Source organism: Varroa destructor, unplaced genomic scaffold (assembly GCF_002443255.2).
Source record: "Varroa destructor unplaced genomic scaffold, Vdes_3.0 BEIS01000003.1, whole genome shotgun sequence".
NCBI classification, from domain to species: Eukaryota; Metazoa; Arthropoda; class Arachnida; order Mesostigmata; family Varroidae; genus Varroa; species Varroa destructor.
Window position 1 is genome coordinate 53,938,814 of NW_019211456.1, and position 10,352 is coordinate 53,949,165.

A 10,352-nucleotide genomic window follows, 5' to 3' on the forward strand; every position below is an offset into this window, starting at 1 on the left:
CCTCAATGTGACTATCAGTGGTGATTTCAGAAAACCAACTTTTTATTACAAGAACTATTCCTCAAGAAATGTGAAAAAAAGAAAATGAAAAAAATGATTGTGCCTGTTCTTAATTTTTGTTCAAGCTACGCGGCATTGATTTATCCAATTTTTTTACTTCATTGATTTGACCGAGGCGAACAAGTATGAAACTTTTACATACACTAAGTCTATGTGCTAACACCCGCACACTTTAAAATGAATCGGTCTCCAATGCAACTCTCAACTCTTCATTATTCATCTCCACAGGGGTGTTCCACAAGACTTAATTTTGACCTCAAACTTTGCTTCTCTTTTTTTTTGAACCATGGCCGTACTGCGCTTTAATCACGAGACCTTTATCGAGTATAAGGTTTATACGGTAAGCTGTCTGCGACTCTGTAGTTTCAAGACATAACTCCTATTCCTTAATCACTCACTGCACTATTGTCAAATACTCCCATACAGATATAGATAATTATTGTTTGTCACGTTTCATACTCAGCGACAACATTTATATATATATATATATATATATATATATACATATAGCGTATATATATGTAATGCTCAAATTTAAAAGAAGAGCAACCAAATGTCATTTTGATGTTGCGCGCCGTAGAGGTTTTGCGACACACTTCAGGTTTGACACGTATATGGGGCCATTTATTACAAAGATGTACCAGTTATTCTATAGCGTGACGTGCGCCTTGCATCAAATGAGTTAATCTCCATAAAGTTGAACCTCGTACAACGCTCCTTGAAGCACAAAATAAATTGTCTTTTAATTCTGTCCAACCTAGCTTTAGTTTGAATTCGCTTAAAATGATTACATAGAACACATCAGGAAGCCTAAGTCTCATATACCAAATAGTTCCTTAAGGGTTTTTGAGTAAACTAAGTTGTCAACTTTACTTAGGTGATATGGAGGACTCACTGACACAGACTTAAGCACTATTGAATAGCTCAAAGGCTCAATTTTCCAACTTTACCAGCACCCTTGTAGGCGTGCTCAACTGTTCGACTCTTCAAAGATCCTCCTGTGAAAAATCAAACCACTGCATCCGTTTGAAATGCTGCTTGTCCCGTGGTATCTAAATCTCGGCTAATTTTTTGGATATAAAAGAAGCGAAGGCGCTGTATATGTATAGCTTTGTTCGTTCAAAGTATCTTCCTTTTTAGTGGACTTCCAAAAACCACTTGACATAAGTAAAAACGACATGTAGTCACGATATTAAAGCTCTCACTGCACTGATATTCAACCGCAATTGTGCGAGCGTTTTATGTATACATATATGTAAGTATATTCTCGAAAAAGATTCATCTAACGTGCAGAGAAATATGCATCACTCAGGATAATAAAATACGTTTCGTAAAGTGTACACCGTCTAGCAGAGATGTGTACGGTGAATCTCATTCTAGCATGCAGAAGGCTTACATAGCAAGGTGCTTTTTCCAGCTACAAAACACGAAAAACAAGTCAAGTAAGTAGATCGCTTTTAATGTAACTGAAAATAGGCTGTTTATAAGGTTGTTACAGAAAAAAAACAATATTTTACCAAAACGCTACCTATATCCTTGTGTAAGTCAATGGCATACCTTCCTTGGTTATATTATAGTTAACAATTATAGATTAAAACGCAATTAGAGTTAACTTACGCAGGCTTTTTGGTTCGTCGTTTTATTGTGTATTTTTTGTATCGTGTACCATGCAAAGGTATGGTTTACAGTGTTTAACTATTTCGATGAATATTCTTTCAACGTTTTTTCAATTGAGGATCTTAAGTTATATAACCTAACAACGATAAAAGATTAGATCCTGCAAAATGAAGGCGTATATAATTACTAGTATACGTTGGAATGTACTCATACTGCTCTTTGAGCTGAAAACAGCATTAGATATTTAACACGTTGTACAATGAAACAACTACAACTAGGATGATCCATAGTATATATATTATGACATTGGAAATAGTTTTTATAATAGCATATTTTAGTAAAAGTGTTAACTTTACTGCGCGTTTTTGATCCGTGACAAAATTGAATCGACTGAAGGTTACGGTGCATTGATATATTCCCTATTTTTGGCTTCGGAATAGCTTCTGCTCCGCCTGTGTAAAATATATACTTGCCAGAGAGTTTTTTAAAATAATAAATAGCTTTAGCCTCAAAGTATGGCGCGCAAAATATGGCACCCCAATTTGGACAGGTTTTGGCGGATTATAACGAGCATGCGTTCATCCGCCACTATTTGTAGTAGAAAAACAGCTTACTTCTTAAAAAGGAACAAACTGGTTATGGTGAAAACTAAGAACTAATGCGTCGTTTTCACAAACTGAGTTAAAATGAGCTATTAATTACCCTATTCGTGCTGGCTAGCCGTGACTTGTGATTTTTTCCGGTTTCTAAAATAACGGCCTATGCTATTGCTAACTTCCATGCAGCTTTTAGTAATCAGAAGATTTCTATGAGGCAAACCAGAAGATCCTTAATAGGTTTTAAATTTAAAAGGCTCACAAATGCATAAAATTGGCTCAAAAAGCAATTTTTGTTATAAACATGTTTTTCGTAGAAAAATGTTGATTGTTGATTAAATCGTCCAAATATGTCTCAATACGCCAGATATGCTAGTTTTTTTTGAAGCTTTTAGAGATCCTCGTTTTGAACCCCTACATTTTTGAAACTTTAGGCTCCACCAACCATCTGCCTAAACTTAAATTCCAACAGAATTTTTTGCATGTGGCATATTTGAGCGACATCATGAGTTTATATTAAACTAATATCATTTGACGCATAGTCACTATTAAATTTTTTTTTGTGGATTAACAATGGAATATTTTAACTATGGCTAGCGGGTAATTTAGATTCGGAACCAAAACTATAATCGGAATAACACTTATATTGAATAAGCATGACCATCGTGGATGACGCTTCTAGCACATGTTGGAAATTTCATTGAAATATTTTTACTCAGGTACAGTCCTAAAAACAAAGCACCAAAAAAAAGTTCCAATTTAGGTACCGTACCTTGTATATATTCGAACTCAAGTAAGAGCTTTGTAAAACTTTAGAAAAGACGAATGCATTGGAGAAATGGGTATTGTTGACTTCAGTCTTAGAGACACAAAACATTTGGTATGGATGACACTACGCAGCTGCTGTACGTTCAATTCCAAGGGCAGTTATCCTGAATAATGTTATCATAGTCATCTCGGTGAAACGACGATTTTTAGTATTTCGTCCTCGTAAAAGCTTAGTGGTAACGTATTTGCCTTTTAAACCTAGAGACCCGTAATAGTCTAGGTTCGGCACCGGTAGCAGATAGGCTTCGCAAGACTCGACTTTAATTTTGGTAAGTTGTTATGGTATGGGCCACATGCCAAAAAGGAGATGAACCAGTACTGTTCAAGCTCTCTGTATACGTTAATAAGAAATGCGTATGATACGAACTCTGCAAGATATCAACAAATGGCATATCCTTGTGTCGTGGCTGAACGTAAATAAGTTTAAACCTAAATAAGCAAAACAATTAGAGCACGTAAAATGTGACATAGGAACACCTGAATTTTATCCATCGTAGATAGTTTAGAATTCAGAATCTTACCATCTCTTAACCGTCTTATGTAGGAAATTCCGACAACGCTAGGTGTTGTCATTATTGTTTTAACTAGCTTCTATCGAAAGAAGAGAAGGCCAGGTTCTCTAGAATGGACCAGTTAACCGCATAATAATACAATTAGTGCGACGCCTGCATAAATAGTGAAGCAAAATAGAACAGATTTTAAAGGGTTTGCGCTTGAATGTTACACGATTGCATAAATGAAAAGAGCAGAGGTCACAGCAAGTCGAAGCGAACAGGTTTGGGTTAGCGCTATCAGTCGATATGGTAGCCGAATAGTGCCATACTTCGCAGCTGGTTACTTAAACTACTGTAGGCAAGAAACCCAGTTTACAAAAAAAAAACTTTAAGCAATGACAGATACTTTTAGCGCTGCCTATGCGATAATCTTGGTGTGTTTCAGTGCAAAGGGAGACGATGGGTCAAGCATGAGTTCAGGTTTCTGTACTGTCAGTGTTTCCGCGTGTTTGTTTTCGTCTATACCCATCAGGCACGTCATAAGAAAACCGCAAAGAATACGAATATAAGTGAAGAGTATAAAAGTGCAGGAGTTGTTAGACATCGCTAATGACTAGCAGCCGCATAAATTGAGCTATACGGACTGTTGTTGTACAAAGTATTACTATACGCCATAAAGTCATGAAATAAAATTAAATACATTGCAGTCGACAATGACCTGCACGGTTGCTGTAACATCTTTATTACTCTCTCTTGCTCTGTTGAAACAGGAATAGAACAGTGTTTGTATTACTAGAGGTGCTAAGTGTATCAGGGATCGAGGCGAGACTTTCTATTTGGCGATCTGACTGATCAATTTATTGGAATGCCTGTATATACGATGTAAATGAGAAAATCTGCAACAGCTTGCGGACAAAGCAGCTTTTCGAATTGTATATGAGTCAGCGTAAATGTGCTGCCTAACGGTGTATAAATTTACACGAACGGACACATAAGCAAATTGCAGACACCATGATATCCTTCTGTTTCCTGGAAAAGGTTTAAAGCCCAAAAGAAGAAACCTAAAAAATATCGAAATCAAGGATTATATTAATCAGTATACTAAATGTTTAAAAACAAGCTTGTATATAAATGCATAACAATAAAGTATAATACTATGTATGTTATTACAGAATCGCTACAGTTTCTAAAAAAAAGGTGAAGGGTCGTGTTTAGGCAGCTTATGCTGATAGTGCCATCGATTTTCAACCCTGGCAGTCCGTTAAGGTAAAGATGTCATGAGATTGGGCCGCTGGATAAAGTTAGAATTGACGTATTCTATCACAGAGTAAATAAAAAATTGTACAGCCTAACAAAAAATTGTTCTAATTATGGAAGCGCTGTATCTCCATTATTCCGGGTGGACGGTTAAATATTTTGAATTGTATTTTAATTCGTATTTATACTTTACACCTTCAAATTTCAGACCCGTTAGTATAAACAGACATCATAATTTACTTAACTAACGCTTAAATACGATTTGCAGTGAGCCGAATAGTAATATGCAGACAAACTACTAAGCGCATTCCAGTAAGAGGTGCACATCTATTAAAATGTAAATAAATTCGTTTATTCGTTATTCTTAGACATTGAAAAACGCTCATGAAATAAATGGACAGAATTGTATTTAGGATATAGACGAAGACTGACAGCCTTTTTCTAATGCTTTTGCGCTGCACAAATTCACTAAGATCCTAAGCTTATAACATTGATATATGTTGCGATCGTTATACGACTATCAAAACATTCGAGAAAGATCTAAGTGCATTAAGTTTGTAGCAAGTGAGAAAGTTAAAGGATGTAAAAGTTAGTGTAAAAAGGATTACGAAACCCATACTGGTTGTTTTACATTTAACCTTTATTTTATAAAGCGGTGAATAAATACAATATTTTAGATTTCCTCAACTTTATCAAGATTTTTTATTAGGTCCTAGACCCATCATAGTCTTCTATTGGTCCTATCAGCCTCAACGTTTCTGTAGCTCCGCCGCACCCATAGCTATAGCGAGGTTTAAAAAATTAACTCTTGAAAATCGCTTTTATCGAATAGTGTGATTTGAAAGATATATTTCATAATGCAGATCCACTTTATTTAAGTATGCACTTGTTATAGGCTAAATAGAGTACGGTTTTCTATATATATGGCTTAGAGGTAGGCTTGTAATGTTACCTTTATGAAAACTGCCAACGATAAGTAAATTTAAAAGGTACTTCTTTAGCTCTAAAGGTAGTTTCTTCGCCTGTAAGACCCGGTTTCCTTCCACGTAACATGGAACGCCGACCACAAGCTGTAGTAAAATCTTAGGGGTTGCAGGATTCCTTTGCCCTGAATATGTATTTTTTTTTTGTCACTGTATACAATTAGGAGTACATAATATCCAGTCAAAGATCGCTCTATTGTGCCAAAATGGGAATTGTTCTTACTACTACTATCATCGCTACGGGAAATAAAACACTAGAATTAAAAAATATATTATTTTTACAAGATAAGTAGACATTTTTGCGTGGTAGAGTGGTAACATCGTTGCTTACTAATCTGGAAGCTTAAGTTCAATTACGTGAATAACCAAAAATTATAGAGAGTGGGCCGTAATAGCATCCTTCTAGCTAAATTACTCACCGGTTTTTGCAGTAGTTCCTAACTATATTTTAGAGCCAGAAGTTGAGCGGCGTTCCAGCCCGTGAGTCGGCTAAAAAAGAAAAATCATGTTGAACAAAATTAGCTCAGTATGAGCGCTAAGGTGTTCCTTTATGCAGCCATATTGAAAATATTCTCTGTACATAAAAAAAACAACCGTAACCAATAGAGTTAACAGTGATTGAGTCAATTACGTAAAATTACAGCCATCTTTTTCTTCTTATTATTGCAATTATTATATGAAATACGAATATGGTGTTTGACTAAGATATAAAAGGCTCATGATTCGTGAGTTAACCCATAACCCGCAAGTAAATATTCTAACTTACTTTAACCTTTATAAACACATGTGGACAGGAATGATGTTGCGATAGGAAGTAATCAAATTTAGCGATGTTATATGTGTAAATATATGTATATATATTTGCTGATATATCTTGGTTTTAGCCGCGTGGTATCGTTCAGGGCTTTTATTCTCAAAACAAGTCTGTATTTTGTGAATATATCGCTTACGATTCTATAGAAATTGCGGTTTGCCTAAACGTTCCAACTAGAGTAGCCAGCGATTGCCGATCTTTGTCAAACCAGACTATAATACCCAGTGGAAAGATCCCATCCCAATAACAACAGCTTTTTTATTCCGTATGATATGATTTTTATACAAATTTTGAGTGCATATGCACTGGCGTCACCGATATCTGACAATTGCTCAGTTAACGTTGCAGCTCGAGAAGAGCACTACGTAACACATTCATTATTTGAATGATAAATTGAGAGAGCAATACAATATATATTGGATTTAAGCAATAGGACTATTCGCAACCTAGTCGTGTTAATCCAGGAACATAGTATGTATGTCATATGCGCAGTTAATGGTGTGAGTGAGTCTGGCCTGACATCCTGGTCTGATAACAATAAAGGCGCAAATCTGTGGCATGATTAAGGAAGACGGCAGCGACACTGCCTATGTGTACTAGAACCTTTGATAACTTGACTCCAGGATATGCACTAAAATAAGACAAATCCTGTATTAATATAGCAAGTGAATGTGAGTTATAGTGTGTCAATAATTTCTTTGGGTTTTCCATGATTTTTTTTCTTGCTTGTCTATCAAGCAATTTTTAAAAGAAGGTAAGCTGCCGTTACATCATACATGTTTTGAAGCTGCAGCATAGCAGGAATGTTGGGGTGTTCATTTTAGTTCAAGCACGATCATAAGATACATCGAACGTCCTGTGTATTGCCTTCCACTTCATACATTTAATAAAAAATTATTGGCTTCTACAGGTCGGGTAACCGAAATTCAAAGCATCTTAACTGTCCTGACTGAGCATATGCCTCTGGAGAATCAAAGGTCTTACTGTTTTTTTTTTTTTTACAAATTGGCTGCCTCTGTTGCTATGCTAGGTGCTATGAAGCTATAGTCGAATTATGGCTACAATAATCGAATTTTTCTTCTTTTTCGCTTATTAACGAATGATGTGAGGCCTAATTTGGCGGACACTTGGTAATAACGGGTTCCTACAAATTTTCTTAAAATCAAACATAACTTTAAAAAAATTATTTCTAACCATTTAATTTTATATTCTAAGAAAATTATACCAACCTCCAGGATTTGATTTACCTGACCATATTGTAATCTAATACGGTAGTCACCGAAACTTCGAATATGTCAGTTGTTCTGCTCACATTCTTCGCAAAGTGACATTCTCGGTATGTTTTACTTCAATAACACATTTTATTTACACCTAAATATAATGTTTAGTGTCTCTTGTCCTTATAATTCTATAAACCCGTATATTGGCATAACACGAACAATGTATAATATGACACCATGATATTCGTATATAATAGCATCACTTAAATTTTCGTTCGACTTCTTTTTTTTTTCGTTCGTTACATTCGTAGAAATACGGGAGATAACACGGTGCTAGAAAATTTGTATATAACACCTCTTGCAATTCTATTTATCAATACAATGGCAAATGTAGGCTATCACAGATATATCTGTCTGTTACAAGAAGTGTTGTTTCGTTTAATCCAAATTTAGCGTCTCTTGTAAGTTCGACTTACATTTACTGGTCTTCAGTAATTGTCCGTTTAACCAGTACGTGATACAACTTATATGCAGAACTTGACAATACGCATGATTTGAAATAATTTAACACTGCATCCGTGACTGCTTTCTTTAGGTTTCCTAAGTATGCTGAGGCTGATTGGGAGCAGACTTGCAGCTTTTTGAAGTGAATCCCTTTGATTGAACTCTTTGTAACTTTCTACGGATAAATCTGACAGCAGCCAAGAGCAAGTTTGGGTGATCTATTCAACCTATCTCCATACTAATGCTTGGTGACTTGGTGTGTACAGCGCAATCGTGAAAAATAAGATTTCTGCTAGCTCTAACCAATTACTTTTGCTCTTATAGATAAGCCTGAGCGGATATTTTCACTACCTTCCTGGTACCAACACAAAGACTTGCATATTTTACTAATCATCGGCATGCAGTACTACGTTATTTGATAGCATCCTGTACCAAGCCAGGCTTTGCGTGTCCTCCTTGATTTCTTAACTTTCGAATTACTACTTCGGGAAGCTAGCTACAGCTCCCCTAAACGCCTATCAATTTTACTTTTTTTTCTGCCTGTAGGCCTCCCAGAAACTGTACGTTTTCTTTAGGTAGGTTTGGTAAAACATTTTAGAGCCGCTCTATTTGTGCCGCGTTTATCGATTTTGCCTAAGTCATGCATTCACATAGAAACAGGCGCCTATTAGCACGATATAATTAAATGGGCATGTTATCTTATGTGAAAACGATGCGATTTTTCACTATCTCTCTACCAAGGTCTTTATAGTCCAGTTCTATATTTTGTCCTGCCTACGCGCAGAGTAATATCAAGGCACAACTCGAAACTTCTTTTTTTTCTGTTGAGCCTTTTAGTAGCTTATGCAGGTTGTAAAGCCAGTCTCTAGCCGCTATTTTTTTAAAATGCTTCTTCATAATTTTTTTGTCGGTATATGGTATAGGTAGGAGAATAGGATGGGCATTATTTGACTGAAGTTGACGAATCGCAAGAAATGTCGTGATAACCGCACACAATGTATACTTTTTGGAACGCAATTCATCCTTTCCGGGCACGAATGTTATACGTATGTTTTAGGTCATTTTCTTCAAATAAATATAATAAAATTTCACTCAAATTCATCAGAAGTCACGTAAATAGCTTTCTAGTGGTTAACATTGAAGCTGCCCGATAAGGTCATTTTTGAGGAAAGGAAATATAATACTTCGATCGAGTAAAAACAAAAAAATAGATCTATGAATCTCGGCGAACTAAACGTAAAGATGAAGTAAAAAAAATCAATTGCAGTTACACGCAGCATTTGCTGATTGCTTCACCGAAAACGGTTTCTACATCGAACAGTGTTGTGCGCTAGTACGGTCGTGCATTTCTCAAATTGGACCAAGAAAGCAAACGGTGAAACTGAAAATTATCCAGTAAAACTGCTAAGGTTCTGATAATTCTTTGAAATTTGTATCATCTTCTTCATTGGCTAGAATCGATCTCCTACTCGTTACTCAATCTTGATGTGAGACCTTTTTAATCGTGCACGAATAATTTGCAACTCACGGTCTCATCATAGGTCTCCACAACACCGATCATCCAATTTGTGGTGTGTTTTTACAATTATCAATTAGAGAATACATATGTACTTACAGCAGAAGATAGCTCTATAGCTATATAGAGAGAGGGTGTCAGTGTGACCGCTATAAACGCGACGCCGCTAGAAGACAAATTTGAATTGCCCAAAAGACTGACGAGATGCACCCACGAAGTGGACGACGAACGCCAGACAATCATTACAAGAGGCCTGAGCATAGCATAAAACAGGTCTCGGTTTACGAATAGTGAATGACTTAGACTCGCGCAGAGGATTTGAAGTAGCAAGGGATATATCAATCATTACCATATTTGAGCACAATATTTCTCTCACTAAGGTGTAGGTGAAAAAAAACAACTCGAGATTCGAAGAAGAATTGAAGCTAACCGCAATGAAGAAGTATTATGTAAGCAATTGTTT